The sequence below is a fragment of the Suricata suricatta genome, chromosome 7 (assembly GCF_006229205.1).
Source record: "Suricata suricatta isolate VVHF042 chromosome 7, meerkat_22Aug2017_6uvM2_HiC, whole genome shotgun sequence".
NCBI lineage: Eukaryota > Metazoa > Chordata > Mammalia > Carnivora > Herpestidae > Suricata > Suricata suricatta.
Genome location: NC_043706.1, coordinates 88,756,814 through 88,774,684, shown reverse-complemented (window position 1 = coordinate 88,774,684; position 17,871 = coordinate 88,756,814). Strand labels below are relative to the sequence as shown.

The window sequence follows — 17,871 nt, the reverse complement described above, 5'->3', positions numbered from 1 at the left end:
TCAGTGTGGTTTTGATTTGTGTTTCCCTGATGATGAGTGATGTTGAGCATCGTTTCATGTGCCTGTAAGCCATCTGGATGTCCTCTTTGGAGAAGTGTCTGTTCATGTCTTCTGCCCATTTCTTCAGTGGGTTATTTGTTTTGTGGGTGTGAAGTTAATTTTTGACAAAGCAGGAAAGAGTATGCGATGGAAAAAAGACTGCCTCTTTAGCAGGTGGTGCTGGGAGAACTGGACAGCAACATGCAGAGAATGAAACTAGACCACTTTCTTACACCATACACAAAAATTAACTCCAAATGGCTGAAGGACTTGAATGTGAGACAGGAAACCATCAAAACCCTCAAGGAGAAAGTAGGAAAAAACCTCCTAGACCTCCACCACAGTAATTTCCTACTGAACACATCCCGAAAGGCAAGGGAAATGAAAGCAAAACTGAACTCTTGGGACCTCATCAAGATAAAAAGCTTCTGCACTGCAAAGAAAACAATCAAGAAAACTAATAGGCAAACGACAGAATGGGAAAAGATAGTTGCAAAGGACATATCAGATAAAGGGCTAGTATCTAAAATATACAAGGAACTCACCAAACTTCACACCCACAAAACACTTATCATCTTAATAGGGGAAGACAACCAGAGTCTCCAAGTAGTGATGGCAAATAAGTCTGACTGGCCATGAAGCATTCCCCTAGACCAGGCTCATCAATTTGGCTAGTGAGTGTGATGATACCAACCTCTTTACAATCCAATTCCCCTTTATTTTCAAGTTCAAAGTTTTACATAAATCAGCAACAAGGCTGATGCACTGGGGCACCTGTGAGTATCTTTGAGGGAGAAGCTTCCATTGGGCTGAGTGCTGTCTCCAGCTGGAAACTCCTGGCTCATTTTTGGTTTAGGCTTATATTCTCTTTTAGGCTAAGATGAAGCTTGTGTTAGTCTTTCTTCCAGCCTGAGGTAACTTGCAGCAGGATCTGGACTGTCTGCTTATGGTACTCCAGACGGAGAGTGCAGAAAGAAGCTCCTGTGTGGAGTTCTTCATTTAGAATCTTGCTTTGTCATTTATTCTTACACTCAAAGTCTAAACTTTGACTCTCCAGCCTCTATTCATCTTGCTTAATTTTCCTCAGATCACTGTAATGAAGGTTCTGAAGGAGGTCTATGGAGTTCCACTTCACTTACATATCCAAAAAGTCTTAAACCTCCAAAAGTTCTTGAATGGCCTCCTCCACCTCATCAATTGCTAGGCCAAAGTTACAATGATCTCTAAGCTCTTTTCCAAACTTGATCATGGCCTCTTTCAGCAGCACTTCTTCCTGGGAATATCCTGACTTTCCCCTGCCTGCAGACTTTCGACTTGGTGTTGATCACACTGAGTTTATCTCTGGAAGCTGGGTTGGCTTGAAGGTATTCAATCATTTCCGTTGTTATTTCCATTACAGCCCTGATGGTGACCTATACTTTCCTCTCTATCTCTTTGAAGTCATCAACTACCTTGGTTCCTTCTGCTTCTCCAAACTTCTCACTCACTTTCTAAGTGGCTTTGTGGAATTATTTCCTGCATTTGGCCACTGCTTACCAACAAGTTGCCAGAAGACACATGGGCATAGATAGGTGTGGGGGCAGGTGCTGGAAAGAGTCTGTGGAGCTGGGTAAAAGGGCTCAGCAGGGCCCTTCCACTGCTCACCATAGTTGTGGGTGTGGGGTACAGAGTGGCATGGGACTTTGAATAATTTTAAGTTTTAGAAAAGCTAATATTTTTATATTTATTTTATGATATAAACTTACACAGATGTTATCCAAATTTAGATATGCACAAAAGTTCAATATTTGTTGAGTTTCTACCATAGTATAGGAACTATCTGAGTAACTATAAACTAATTTACACATAATATCTCATTTAATCTTCAGAATAATATATGGTTGGTTATAAGAAATGGGATTTACAGATGTGCTTACTGAGGCTCAGAAATTAAGTAACTTCTGCATGTCACAGGTAGAAAATGAAGAAACTAAGAGACAAACCTAGGACTCTGTGGTTGTAAATCCTGTTTTGTTTTATTTGTTTGTCTATACAAATCAATAACTTTCCTTTGGAAATTGCTGAAGGAGATATCTCATATCAAATACTTATATCTGATTACAGTGTAGAAAGTCACAAATGACCATAACTCTGGTAGCAATAAGAAAGTACAAGATATGTAGAAAATAATGCATTTATTTAAAGTTATTATAGGGGCACCTGAGTCAGTTAGGTGTCCAATATTGGCTGAGGTCACCATCTCACAGTTTATGAGTTCGAGCCCCACATTGGGCTCTACACTGTCAGCAGAGTCCACTTCAGATCCTCTGTCACTCTCTATCTCTCTCTGCCCTTACTTCACTCCCTCTTAACCTCTAAAAAGAAAATAAACATAAAAAAACAAAGTTATGGAAAAGTAGTAGATGCAATATTTGGCTATCAATCTTTTTTAAAGAGAAAGGTAAGCAATTCATCCAGAAAATCAGGCTTATTAAGGAATAACAGAAGAATTACAACTCGGGACAAGTAAACTATGGTGAGCTACAAGCAAGTCCAGAGAACAAAGGAGAGCTTCCTTTTATCGAGGAAAAAAGGAAGTTGGGGATGTGAAGGGTTGTTTCAAAGAAAAGTTCATGGGAGGAAAATGTGAGTCAGAAATGGTGGTGGCCTCTCATGGTTGCAGGCCAGGACAGCTAGCTATCACAGGGTACCTACAGCTTGCTATTGTCCCAAGAGTTAAATCTTTTTTCTTCCTGCTGGACTATGCAAGCTACATAGAATGGTATATACTTGACTGCCTGACTCCAATTTTGAGTTAACACATTTTTATATGGCTAACAAATTAATTTTCAGAGATGGTTGAGCCATTTGTGATCAAAGCTTGCAGTCACTTTTAAGTTTGGGAATAATTGCCTGATCTGGGTAAAAGGGGAAGGAAAAGTGGTTTTGACACAAGCAGACATATGTTATTGAGATGAGAAAATAATTGAAGTGTTAATGCTAGCATAGTTTTTATGATGAATTAAAATCTGGAACAAACCTAAATGTAAAAATAAATTTATCAAGAGAAATAAAAAAAGCAAAAATGTAGGCCTAAAACCAATTATGTCAACTTTTACATAAACTAGAGAATTAAGACAAAATTTTCATATTGAATAAAAAAGTAAGATACACGCTAAATGTAGACACATATTAAATATAGAGACCTATAATCATTGACAGTCAGAGGAGGAAACAATATACTATTCAAAGAAATGAATACATAAAAATTGAGGTGCCTGTGTCAGAATCAGATAAAATAGGCTTTCAATAATGAAATATTACCATAAATGGAGAAATTTTATAATAATAAAAAGTCAATTTATTGGGCATATAATCATCACAAATATGTGTGTATGTTGTTATTAATAGAGCTTCATAATAAGTACAAAAATAAACTTATGTAGAATGAGAAATAGAAAAATACACAGTTATTGTTGAAGATTCTTACATGCTTCTCTCATTCTTTGACTGAATAAAATGTACAGGGGTGCCTCGGCAGCTCAGTTGGCTAAGTATTTAGCTCTTGATTTCAGCTCAGATCATGATCTCATGGTCAGTATACTTGAGCCCATGTGGGGGCTCTGCACTGACAGCATGGATCCTGCTTGAGACTCTGTCTCTCCTTTCCCTCTCCTCCTCCCCTGCTCATTCACACTCTCTCTCAAAAATAAAACAAAGCAAGCAAGCAAGCAAGAAAGAATTTAGAAAAAAAGTAGACAAAAATTAAGTTGAGTTGTACATCACTATCCTCATTCTTGATTTCATTGAATTCTATAGACATTTCACCTAAAAATTATAGTATAAATATTTTTTAGTTTACATGGGCTTTTCTCAAATATGGACTGCATGTTGGCCAATAGTGCAATTATTTAAAATTTTCAGCAACAGAATTTAAATAAACTTAATTCTTATTAAAATATCTAGAAAAGCCATAAATGTTATAACTAATCAACACATTTATAACTAATCCATTGTTCAGAAAAGAACACATCCATTCAAAGAATTGCAGGAATAATTGCAAGCTATTTGTATTGTTTGATAAAGATAATTCATAAACATATACATGTATTAAGCAAGTACATGGAAATAAATTTACTAACGTTGGAGATCAAGAAACCAAGACAGACAAGTGGCAGATAGTTTTGAGATAGGTGATATTTTGGTTCTATAAACAATAAAAATCTATACAACTCCATCAAGTTAATATTAAAAAAGAAGAAAGAAGAAACACATATTACTAATAAGAATGAAATAGAAATAGAGATCCTTCAGATTTCAAGAATAGGCAAGGGAAAATTTATAAATAATCTTAAATCAATAGATAAGACAACATAGCCTATATTGACACAGTCACTGAAAGTAATTTACAAACATTAACACACATACCCAAATCAAAATAGCCTTTTGTTAAAAAAAAAAATAAATGTGATTTAAAAGCAGCTACAAGAAAATAGTCTCTAAAGGAAAACTCCAGGGATAGATAGTTCTAATTATATATTCTAACAAATATTTTTTTTAAAGTTTACACACTATTCTTAGAAAGTATAAATAGAGAGTAAAGTTTTCTACTTGTTTATTGAAGCCAAAGCAACTTTGAATACAAAACAATAAAATTTTTATCAGAAAAAACATTACATAGCAGAATCCCCCATAACATAATGCAGAAATCCTTTAATAAAACATTATCAAATCAGATTCAAGAAATTGGGGTTCCTGGATAGCTCAGTTGGCTAAGTATCTGACTTCAGCTAAGTCAATTCTCTTGTGAATCCAAACCCCCCTTGGGCTCTGTGCTGACAGCTCAGAGCCTTGAGCCTGCTTTGGATTCTGTGTCTCCCTCTCTCTCTGTCCCCTCCTTGCTCATGCTCTGCCTCTTTCTCTCTTTCTCAAAAATACTTCCAACATTTAAAAAATTCAAAAAATAAGGAAATAAAAATAAAAATACACCAAGACTAACTGGGGTTCTTCTTGTGAATAAACAATAAAATTGTTTTAACATAAACCAAACTTATTGATCTACATTAATATTAACATAAAAATATTTGAAATTAAAACTTCCATAAACTCAATGGATGTGAAAAAAAAAGCATTTGACCACTTTTTAATACCAGTGCTTTGATAAAAACTATAAGCAAGCTAGAAATGTAGAAAAAAAAATTCCTAAATCCAATAAAAGACACATACAAAACACCTACATTTAACATCAAACATAAATCATGAGTTATTAGAACCTCTCCCTCTAAGGTCAAGAACCAAATAAGGCTGCCCACTCTTCCCAGTGTTATTCAGCATTGTACCTGCAGCTACAGTTGATGTCATAAGGCATGAAGAAGGAACAAAAGACATAGATTGGCAAGAAAGAAAGAAAACAGGTTTTATTCACAAAAAGTGAGACTGCTTATACAGAAAACCTAAAGAATATATATATTATATATAATTAGACTACTAGAACTAATAAGTAAATTTATCAAGGTCACTGATAAAACATCAATAAACAAAACTACCCGCTCTTCAATATACTAACAGCAGTTGTATTCATACATACCAACAGCAATTTATTTACATTCGTGAACAAAAATAAAATGGAGATTAATTTAACAAAACATGTGAAATATCTCTGTATTGGAAATTATAAAATATGGCTGAGATATACCATGTCCCTGGATTAGATGATGGAATATTGTTAAAAACTTAATTCTCTGTAAATTGATGTATAGATTTAATTTTAGCAATTCCAAACTAAATTTCTGAGGGCATTTTAAAAGGAAATGTTTGGGTGCTTTTAAAGTATACATGAAAATGCAAATCACCAAGAGTCATGAAAGAGCCTTGAAATAGAAAACCATGGTTAGAAGACCAACTCAACCTGACTTCAATACTTAATCTAAGGCAGCAATGATCAAAACAGTATGGTATTTAAATATAACAATATTTAAATGGGACAATGGAATAAAAATAGACCCATACTTTTATAATTAATTGATTTCCCATATATATATGTATATATATATATATATATACACCAAATTAGCCAATAAAGAAAAAAACTTTTTCAATAATTGATGTAAGAACTAGATAACCATGCTTAAATAAATGAATCTCAACCCCTATCTCACATGTTAATAAAATTAATTTTAAAAAGATCAAACAATAACTAAAAATACAAATCTTCTAGAAGAAAGTTTATGAGGATTATCTTCTCAACCATGTGCATAGGGAAAATTTTTAAAGAGACAGAAAGAAATAATAATTAAATTAAATGATAAAACTTAAAAAAATTAAAAGCTTATCATAAGACAACACAAAGTATATTAAAATGTTTTTGGTGTCTACTATGAAAATCATTTGAAATAGTATAAACAATTTGCATAATTGGTTCATATCAGGAGCTATAAGCATTGATTCTTCTCTGTAATAAAACTACAGAACACTAACAGGAAAATGTTTAACTATATTAAATCTTATGTTCTAATGGTAATATCTATTCTAAAAAACTGGATATATTCCATTAGAAACCTAACAGAATCTAGACAAAAAATAGTAATAAGATTATTGATAGTGTCAATTATTTTTATCTCTATTTCCTAAAGTTTTCATTAAATTTGAGTATATAATTGTTAGAACACTCTTCTTGGTGTTGATCTATACATACAGATCCTCTATAGTTTATAAGTATTTAACTTTCATACTTGGTACTCAGAATAGAGCATGCTTTTACTTCTCCTGACAGGCTCGCCTGTCAGAAATACATTATCCTCTCCAAAACTGTCAGGCAAAGTGCTATGATAATGAAAGAAATTTATTTTGCAATTATATTATATGCAACAAACTCTATTGAAGAAAAAATAGTAAACAAGCAGTTCATGATATACAGACTATGTTTATCTAGAGGGGCTTTCTATTTTACAGAATTATTAATTTAGAACTGTCCACTTATTACAAAATATCAAATTGATTTATTAATTAAATGTTACCTTCAAAGTCAAAACAGTTACAAGGAAGGGAGAGGAGAGATCACACAGTGATTATTTCAGGCTGGTTTGTTTTTCATAGAAATCAATATCAAGACCTCTAGTATGGTGGTGACTATAGCTTAGACATTGAGGCAGAGATGGCTAAAGCCCAATCTATATTATAGAAAAGGGATGGGACCATTTGTGAATGTGGGAAGTTAAAGCATTTGTGGAAAACATTAAGATGTTAAGGGAGGAGGAAAAGAGGAACCAAACAAAGAAACCAAAAGTCCATTCTAAATTTTAAAAAGATTTCTAAGAAATTGAACATCCTTCTCAATAGAGCCCAGAAAAAGTTCCAAGTGTAAAGACAACAAAATCAACAGTAACAACTATAACAAGCAAAAGTGCAGAATTAACCCAAAGGGATAAATATTAGGCTAATTAAGCTACTACCTGAAAAGACTTCTGGTCAATTATGCTTTCCTCATCAGAAACATATAAAACTGCAGGTTGGAAATTTATCCTGTAATAAATCAGCAGATCAATCAATAAAAAGTAATACATTAGAAAAATTCAAATATTGGGGCCCCTTGAGTGACTTGGTTAAGCATCTGACTTTGGCTCAGGTAATGATCTCACAACTCATGGGTTTGAGCCCTGTGTCAGACTCCATGCTGACAACTCAGAGCCTGGACCCTGCTTCAGATTCTGGGTCTCCCTCTCTCTCTGACCCTCCCCTGCTCATTCTCTGTCTCTCTGTCTCTCAAAAATAAATAAGCATTAAAAAAATTTTAGTGAAAAATTCAAGTATGTATCAAGTTGGAGACTGACTTGACAAACGGCGGTGTATCAATAAAATGGAGTATTCTTCAGCAATAAATAAATACAAAATAGGAAATGTAATAATGTGACTGCTATCCAAAACTACAGAATCTCAAAAACATGTTCAATGGAAAAATTACCAAAGAGTACATATGAAGGTATAGACTAATAGATTAATCTGCGGTGAAGATCACCAGGAGAGTGACCACTTTGTGATGATGGGGTGACAGAGAAGGGAAAGACCTGAGAGACATTTCTGGGATGATAGAAATGTGCATAAAGATGTTAGTAACACAGGTATATGCATCTGTAATAGTCACTGAACTCTACACTTCATTTGTATGTTTTACTGTATTTCAATTACATCTCAGTAAAAACAAATGAATAATAAACTCCTGTTTAAATATATGAAAAAATTGGAAACTAATCAGTCTAATCATTATATCTGAAAAAATATTGACAATCCTATTTAGCAACATTAAAGATGAATAAAGAAAAACAATGGCAACCAGTTTAAGAAACAATAGAAAGAAAATAACATAATTAAGACAAAATAAATGTATAGTTCTTAATGTGAAATTTTATGATATTGTTATGACATATTATGAAGAAGATACTGTAGTCATTAAGATTTTGTATACTGAACAGTTATGGTCATCAAACTACAAAGAACTATTATGGAATGAGTTTTTTCAACAAAATCAATGGGAAGAATTAATCAACAAGCCTATATAATACTCAAAAATTCACTTATTTTCCAAAACTTGTAACATAGTTACATAATTGGACCTTGTATTAAGCCAAAATCTTAATAATTTCCAAAACAAACAAACACTATACAGTGTAATCATGGAGTACAGTCTTTCCCAAGCAAAATCCAAATCTCTTCAAAAGGCTTGAGGGGTCATTAAAACTTCTGCCTGGGAAAAGACATTATAAACAAAGTTAAATGACAAGCAGGAGTGGAAGAATATATGTAATATATGTAATTTTTATGTGCAATAAATAAAATGTATTATTAATTATACATGAGGAACTCCTTTAGATCAGTAAAAAATATGATAAATAACTGAAATAGAAATGAATGATGAAATTATAAAAAAGCAATCCTGAAGAAAAAAGTATATATATTTCATAAAGATATATTAAAATATGGTTAATTTAATGACAAAAAGTTGGAACTTGTTCAAAATTTTCTTGGCTATTCTTAGCCCCTAAATCTGCAATATTAATTTCAGAATTGTGTTAAGTTCCACAAAATATATAATTATGTTTGGGTTGAAATTGATTTATGGATAACTTGGTATAATTTGGAAATAATTCTCATCTGTACAATGTTAAGGCTTTATTCAGACTTTCTTTTATAACAGTGAACAAAATTTTTTATTTTTATTTATGTGTTTTTCTGACTGTTTGTATATTATTTGTATTGACTTTTTAACTTAGTGACTTTAGAGAGCTTTTAAATTATTTATGATTAGTGGTTAGTTCACTCTGTTGGGATATATTCCTATGTGATCCTATCTCATATAATAGGTAAATAATAACTATTTTTATTCCTAGTTTATTAACCTCATTTATTCATCTTGGTTTTTTTTTTCCATTAGCAATAAATGAATAGTAGAACAATAATGAATAGTAATAGTAGTAAGGGAAATGTTGCCTCGATGCTGACTTTAACAGGAATGCACCTAATGTTTCATAGTATAGAGATTTAAGCTTACCCTCTACTTTTAAATTCATACATATCTTAAAGAAGATGTGAATATCATATTTTAATATCACAATATTTAAAATTATATCTTCTATAGTATTTTGAGTTTTGAGATAGTGGGGAAAACTTGTAGTACATAAAAGTTTAGTATTCAGAACAACTGTAACAAATCAACATGTAAAATAACATAAATAACCAAGTAGGAAATCAGTCAAAAGAAACACATTTCACAGATTATAAACAGGATTGCCAATAATATTATAAGGATGGATTCACTGATACTAAATTTTTTAGTTTAGTTCATGTTTACACGTAGCTTTTATGTGTATCAATAATGCATGATCAGAATTAAAATATATTTACTAGCATATCCATAATGAATGGTATTATAAATATAAATGGCATGATTTATACTATTTTTTTCAGTTTCTTAAGAAAACTATTTGAAGTATTTCCCTGGTATACAATTTAAAGAAAACAAAGCGAGTCTGGGACTCCAGGATGGTTCAGTTGGTTAAGCCTCTGACTTTGGCTCAGGTCATGATTTTGCGGTTCATGGGTTTGAGCCCTTCTTGGGGCTTTATGCTGAGAGCTCAGGGCCTGAAGCCTGGTTTGGATTCTGTGTCTCCCTCACTGTCTCTGCCCCTCCCCCATTCATGCTCCCTCTCGCTCTCTCAAAAATAAATAAACATTTAAAAAAAATTTTTTTAAAAGCCAGGCTGACCAAAGATGAGCTCTTCTAAATACGGGAAAATTATGGTATTTATTTACAACAAGACTAATGAAAGTTTCTTTCATTTTAACCAAAATGACATCATTGAAAAAATAATAAGTGAAATAATTAATTTAAATTCAGAGAACACTAGAAAAGTCAGATTAAGTTAGTTGATCAAATATTGTGTATATATTTTTTAAATCAATTACTTTAAATAATTGTAAAATATCTGATCAGGGATAATATCAGGGCAGAGTTTTGAAAGATCTTAGATGATCTCCCTGTTTCTATTTTAGGCAGTTCAGATTTGATAGGTACCCGGCAATAAGCCAGGAGGTATAAGGAGAATGGCTCCAGGGAGACAAACTCCAGATTTCACTTGTGAACATGATGAATTTGAGGTTGTGTCTAATGCTTTGTTCAATATCCATTCCTAAATCTAGGAGAATCTGTGATGCAAAGACAGATTTTGGAGGAATTTTAAAAAATGGATGAAAACTGAAGCCATGGAAATCAATGGGAGAGCCCAGGAAATATTTGTGATATTAAGATGAGGACTTAGAAGAGACATTTAAGAAATACAAATGAAAGTTTGGGCGGGAGGGGAAGGTTTCAAAAAATGTTTCTGCAGGAGTGGCCAGAAATGTAATAAAAGTAGATTGTGTGTGTGTGCGTGGGTGGGTGAGTGTGTGTGCGCACACGCGCAAATGCATGTTTTCACCTAAAGCAAAGGAAAATTCGTGTACATGGCTACTGTGCTAAGCTATACCATGCAGAAAAGTGGCTATAAATTGAAGAAGAGGGTTTGACAGCTTGCGAGATGGGTCTGTGCAATAGGTAGTTTCTAGGGTGAGACAGTATTTATTTATTTTTTTATTGATGAAACAATCTGAATATTTTCAAAACTTACAAAAAAGTCGAGTAGAGAAGAAGTGAATAAAGATAAAAGTGTGCCAGTAAAGAAATCCTCGGGAAGACAGAAGAGCATTGAATCGGGACAGAGATGAGGAAATTAGATTTTAACTGCAGGAGAAACTCATCCATTTATGTATTTTTCCCTTTCCTTCTGTTGTTAGTGGTGGTGGTGGTGGTGGTGTTTGTTTCTCTTTTTTTCTCTTTTTCCTTGATGCTTTTGTGTGTGTGTGTGTGTTTTGAGGAAGCTGATCCGGTTCCTATCAAATGCATTTTATCTTCTCTCTGAAATGAGAACAAAGGTCATCTGAGAGTGAGGGAATTAAACAGAATTTAATGAGATTGGAAAAGGAGTGAAAGAGCTATCCTGGCAATAGAAAATAAACCACAATAGGGGATTTAGGATTTCCAGGTGGTGGGGAAGTCTAGTTTGATACCATAGTCTGCAAAGTGTAATGAAGGAATGCAGACCTCAAGCCCATCGCCCACACATATGTGAGCAGTGAGTGCTGAGAGTTAAATTACAGCAGAGATCAGTTCTTTATTTAATTGCAATATGGTCCTATGTTAAACTTTGCTGTTACTTTTTTTATTATCCACTAAGTATTCACAATATCTAAATGGCAATACTATCTGAAAGTGGGATAATTTTTTAAAATAATAAAAGCTGTTTCTATCAGCAAATAGACATATAAATGTCATAAAGTTTCCTTTTCACTTTCTATAAACTCAATCTTCCCCTAACAGTTTGTGCCATTCCTAAATTCTTACAGAATAGTTGCTGTATTTTTTACTTAAAATTATGTGTATATAAAGATATTCCCAGACACATCATATATAAAAAAGTATCTGGGAAAAGACCAAACTGTATCTTCTTATAAGTTTAGACATTTTGATATTTATAAGCTTTCCAGCTTTTCAACAATCTTTGTTGAAAATCTATTTGCATAGTCCATATTTTTTTGAAATATTTTACTATTAGGAAGTTTTGTAATCTTAGCGTCTGTTCAATTAAAAAAAACTCATGTGTTCCAATATGCTGTATCTGTACATCAAAACTACAGTATATAAAAAGAGATTTGCATAATTAGAAACAAATTATTCTATTAAACTACTAAAATGTGAAATTTCAACAGGTGATACAAAGAACACTTTGCTATACAGACATTTTTAGAAAACAAAGTATTTGTTTCCTCTAACTGCAAGTGAAGATATTTAGAATGAAGAATAAGAAACAAAGCTTCTAACTGAGTTTTCTATTTATAGTCTACAAATTTAAATTTAAAATTCCTGGTAGATAGAATAAGATAAAACTCACAATAAATAAAAGCAAGTTGTGTTTTTTAGTCAAAAGTTTAGATGAAAAAGCACTGTAACCATTGCAAAGTAACATTGGAAATGCACAAAAACAGAAAAAAATGTGAATACAGTGATGATATATAGCAACAAGCATGATCTTCAGAATTAAAATAGTTTCACCAGAAAGTAAGGGTTCTTACATTTAGGTCCCCCAAAACAGTTTCATAGAACATTTACTTACATGAATAATTTAAGGAACTTTAGAAGTCAAATGATATATGTGTCATAATGTTGGGAGCTGCACCAGCCTTGCTGGATGACACGGTCACAGTAAGGAAATGGCAGATGTTTCACTGCTCCTGCCATGAGATGCGGAAACTGGTATCTCCTTCTGCTACTACTGCTCATGTGAAATTAGGCCTGTTGCTATTGATTAGGCCTCACAGTGTTCCAAGTCAAACCTATATTCCCCACACAGATACCTCATGGGAAGAAGCATATTCCCACGTCTATAAAGAGGAATTTATAAACAAAGCACTGCAGATGTTGTCTAAAGGATCTCCTAAGGGGTTAAAGAACACAAGAATAATATTTACTCTGGCCCTGAGAAAAAGAGCCTAATTTAGAAATATAAAAACAAACAAGAGCCACGAATAAGTTACTGCGCATACATATGTTAATTGGTGCCCATTGTGAGGATGGGTAAGAGTAGTTACAACTTAAACTCAAATGCAAAGGCCGGCTGGTCTAGGGCTCCTATGGCGCTTACACCTTCAACATCAAAGAACAAGGTTGACAAAAGTTTATCTACTAACCATGGTGAATACATTCTCCCTCTTGTGAGCCAAACAGAATGCCTCCTAGCCTTGTTTTTGCCTGAATCGTAGCGTTATTGTTATAAAATGTGTTTGCTATCTGCTTCTCATTGAAAACATCCTGCTATCTTCTTAGTTGTAAGATTTACTACCACCGGTTCAGACAAATATATATGTTATCTGCTTTTCACTGAGAATATCCTGTTATCCTATGATGTGTAAATTACCTCGTTGTAATTAGAGTAGTTCTGCAAAAATGCCTCTGTAAAACCTGTTTCTGCACCCTTTTCAAAGCATCTTTATCACTGAGAATTATTTGTAAAAATTCCACTTTTTGATGTCATGTTAACACTTAAATCTATAAATAAAGGCACAAAACCTGGCAATATAGAGATGCCAGGGAGATGCCAGGGAGATGCCAGACTTGTGATCAACCGGGCTCTCTTGCCTCCATTTTTGCAATTTTTTGCTGAAGCTGCCACCTCCTTCAGGGGACCCTGGACCCGCCAGAGCTGGACTCTGGAAGCATAAGAATTATGCTTAAAAATGCTCATAAAAATATTTCGTAAGAGTTCAATAGTTAATTTGATTTACCAAACAAATCAGTGTCTGTAGGATTTTACAATTGATAACAACAACAAAAGAATCAGAAAGTCAATGTTATATTAAAAACATTCCAGATCTATTTTAAAAAGTAGGCCGATCTTTTAATCCAGATAATTAAAGTCAAGTTTTAGCTCATAGTGTCCCTCCAAAATGTTTTGCTCAGTTATTCAGTCTGTCATTGTCAACTTATACGTATGGACCACATGAGAAGACTGGAAAATTGAGAGCACTTCTTACCCATGCATTGTACTTTAACTCTCTCAGGAACATATACTAACAAAATAAAATAACAAAACAAATGGTAGAGATTTGCACACAGGTATTTGGATGGATGTGGGGAGGGTTATTTATAGTAGACTTAAAATGCAATATCGTCTAGAGTAAGTTTAAGAGAACTACACAGAAGAGATTATATTTGCCTGTACCTTAAGAGTTAGCCCCCTGTGAGATAAAAGGAGACTATAAAACATACAGTGCTATAGGAACAGAAAAGTCCTTGATAAGGTATCCTTGGGTAGTTATAAATAAGTATGTCTGGATCATTGGAATTGGAAGCTAATGTGATGATAGTACATTGACTAGTGATGAACTAATATGAAGTGTTAATTTCTGGTTTATTAAAATACTTTTAAGTTTATTTATTTTGAGAGAGACAGAGAGCAAGTACGAGTGGGGGAGTGGCAAAGAGAGTGAGTAGAGAGAGAATCCCAAGCAGGCTCTGTGCTTTAGGCATGAAGCCCAATGATCTCATGCAGTGTGAGATCATGACCTGAGTTGAAATTAAGACTCAGATCCTTTACTGACTGAGCCATCCAGGTGCCCTTCTGGTTTATTAAAAAATTGTTTAAAAATCTAAACAAAAACGTAGGGGCACCTGGGTGGCTCAGCAGTTAAATATGAGGCTATTGATTTTCTCTCAGGTCATGATCTCATGGGTTTGTGAGTTCGAGCCCCACATCAGGCTCCACTCTGACAGTGCAGACCTTCTTGGTAATCTCTTCTGCCCCTTCCCTGCTCACTCTCATGTGTGCATCGTTCTCACTTTCTCTCTCTCTCTCTCTCAAAAAAAAAACTTAAAAAACATCTAAAAAATCTAGTGTTTTTTTAATTTTGAATAATCATGAATACACAGGGCTTTGCAAAGATAGCAGAGAGAATCCTGTTTACCAACGTCCACACTTCTTCCAATAGGGACATCTCACACAACTATTTCACAAAAAGAAAACAAGGACATTGACATTGGTATAATACTGTTAGATATAGATTATATTCATATCTCAACAGCTTTTGCAAGCACTTATTTATGCTTATGTGTGTGTAATTCTAGGGACCTTTACCACATATAGATTTGGTTTACCACCACCACAATCAAGAAACAGAACTTCATCATCTCAAAGAAACTCCTTTATACTACCCCTTTGTAGTAATACCAAACCTGTTCTTCTTAAACTGACTATTTACATTAACAGCTAATCTATTCTCCATTCCTATGCTGGTTTAAAAACTTTATATAAATGGAATGTATAGTATGCAGTCTTTTGAGACTGCCATTTCCACTCAGGATGGGTCACTTAAGATCCATGGTGGTGGTTGCATGTGTCAATAGTTCATTCCTTTTTACTCTTGTGTAATATGTATGGTATAGATACACCATGGTTTGTTAAACTATTTACTAGTTAAAGAACAACAGAGTTATCTACAATTTTGAGCTGTTACAAAGAAACCTTCCGTGAACATCAATGTATAATTTTTGTGTGTGAACATAAGGCTCCATCTCCCTGAGATAAATCCCAGGAATAGGGCTGTTAGGTCCGACAGTGAGTGCATTTTAGTCTTATAAGAGATTGCCAAAATATTTTCTGTTATACCATTGTACAGTTGTATCAGGAATTTATGAGAAATTCAGCATATCTTTTACCTGGCCAACATTCAGTATTATCATTATCTTACTAACTTAATCTTTGTAATATGCCATGATTTTCATTTTCATTTCCTTACTGCTTAATGATATTGAACATATTCATATGCTTACTTGCCATCAGTATGCATCTTTGGTGAAATATCTGCTCATAGTATTTGTCCACTTTTAATTGAATTTCTTGCTTTTTTTCTAAGTTTCAAGTTCTTTAAATATTAACGATGCTTATCCTCTGTCTAGTGGGTGGTTTGCAAGTATTTTCTCCCAGTTGTAGCTTGTTTTTCCGTCTTCTCAACAGGGTCTTTCGAGGAGCATGCATTTTTAAATTGTGATGAAGTGCAATTTATCAATATTTTCTTTTACAGATCATGAGATGCCATGCTTAATATTTGTTGAAATGTCACCCCTACTTCATTTAATTGTCTTATAAATTTGCCAAAATCCAATTGTGCCTACTTGTGTGGGTCTATTTTTGGCTTTTCTGCTCTTTCTTTGATCTCTGAGTCTATCATTTTTCAATACCAAACTGTCTTGACTGCTGTTGATACCTTGTATTCCTAAAATTAGGTAGTTTCCTCTCACTTTATTTTTTTTAACAATTATTCCAGGCTCTCTAGCACATTTTAATTTCCATGTAAATGTTAGAATATGTTTGTTTATATATTGAAAAAAACAACGTTGCTGGGATTCTAATAGTCACTGTGCCCATCCAAAAGATCAATCTGGAACAGAATTGACATATTAACTATTTCAAGTTTCCCAAATAATGAGCACAATATGTGTCTTCCTTTATTAGATTTTTTGGTAATTTTTCTGCATACAGATTCTGTACGTGTTTTGTTAGATTTAAATCTAAGTATTTCATATCTTTTGAAACCATCTTAAATGGTATTTTAAATCTTGGTTTCCAAATGTTTGTTTTTGAACATGGAAGCACAATAGATTTTTGCATGTTTTTATTATGTCCTGTCACTTTGTTGATTTAGATAATTACTTCTAGACTTTTAGTCCCTCATGATTTTCTATGTCAGTCGATATCATTAACTTATCAATGTGGTTGACAATACTGATTGATTTTGAATATTTAAACACTCTTGCATTTGTGTAATAAATCACCTGGTCATGGAGTATAATTATTATACATAATATGCTTATTTTTATATGTTCTAAAGCAAAAATTGCTTTTGAAAAAATATGCTTCAATATAAATGTTTCCTTAATATTATTTTTTACTTAGAAATCTTTAATGAATTTGTTTTTAATCAATGAAATGTTGTCTGCAATATTATTTGTGTGAATATAATTTAATAAGCTTTTCAAAAAGTTGTTAGATATCCGATGTATTGACATATGTTTTAAAAGTTTGAATGCAGTTTATCTGTAGTATTTAAAAATACTCTGTGTGATCCATCCATACATCTTCTTATCTTAAATTTAAATAAAAATATGTGATTCCTGTATTTAAAATCTTCCTTCTTTAAAAGATTATTCAGGGGCGCCTCAGCGGCTCAGTCAGTTACGAGTCCGGCATCGGCTCAGGTCATGATCTCACAGTTGGTGGGTTCGAGCCCAGGGATGGGCTCTGTGCTGACAGCTAGCTCAGAGCCTGGAGCCCGCTTCGGATTCTGTGTCTCCCTCTCTCTCTGACCCTCCTCTGCTCATGCTGTCTCTCTCTTTCAAAAATAAATTTAAAAAATAAATAATTTAAAAAAAAGAAAATAATTTGACCAAAAAAATAAAAAAATAAAAGATTATTAAAATAATTTCCATTTCCTGAGCTTGAGAACGTGTGCTCGCATTTATCAATTAATGATGATGATGATATTTAAATAGTATTACAAGGTTTTTTTGGTTACACATTTAGTAGGAATGCTAGATGCCTAGCTTATTTTTGTTGACAGAATCTCCATGTAGGTCAATGGCTAAAGCATTGAAAAAGATTTATATTATTTTGTTTTAGTTGTTTTGCTTTTAATAGGCAGGCTTATTTGCCAACAACAAAGGGGTAGTTACCATTGGTACATAAAATTGATAGTTCCAATTTATAAAAAGAC

The 17,871-nt window shown here is 33.3% G+C and overlaps 1 pseudogene; it reads right to left on the bottom strand.

Moving 5' to 3' along the window:
• Window positions 1-590: 590 nt before the first annotated feature.
• LOC115295294 overlaps window positions 591-17,871 on the bottom strand; it is a 31,206-nt pseudogene continuing 13,925 nt past the window's right edge.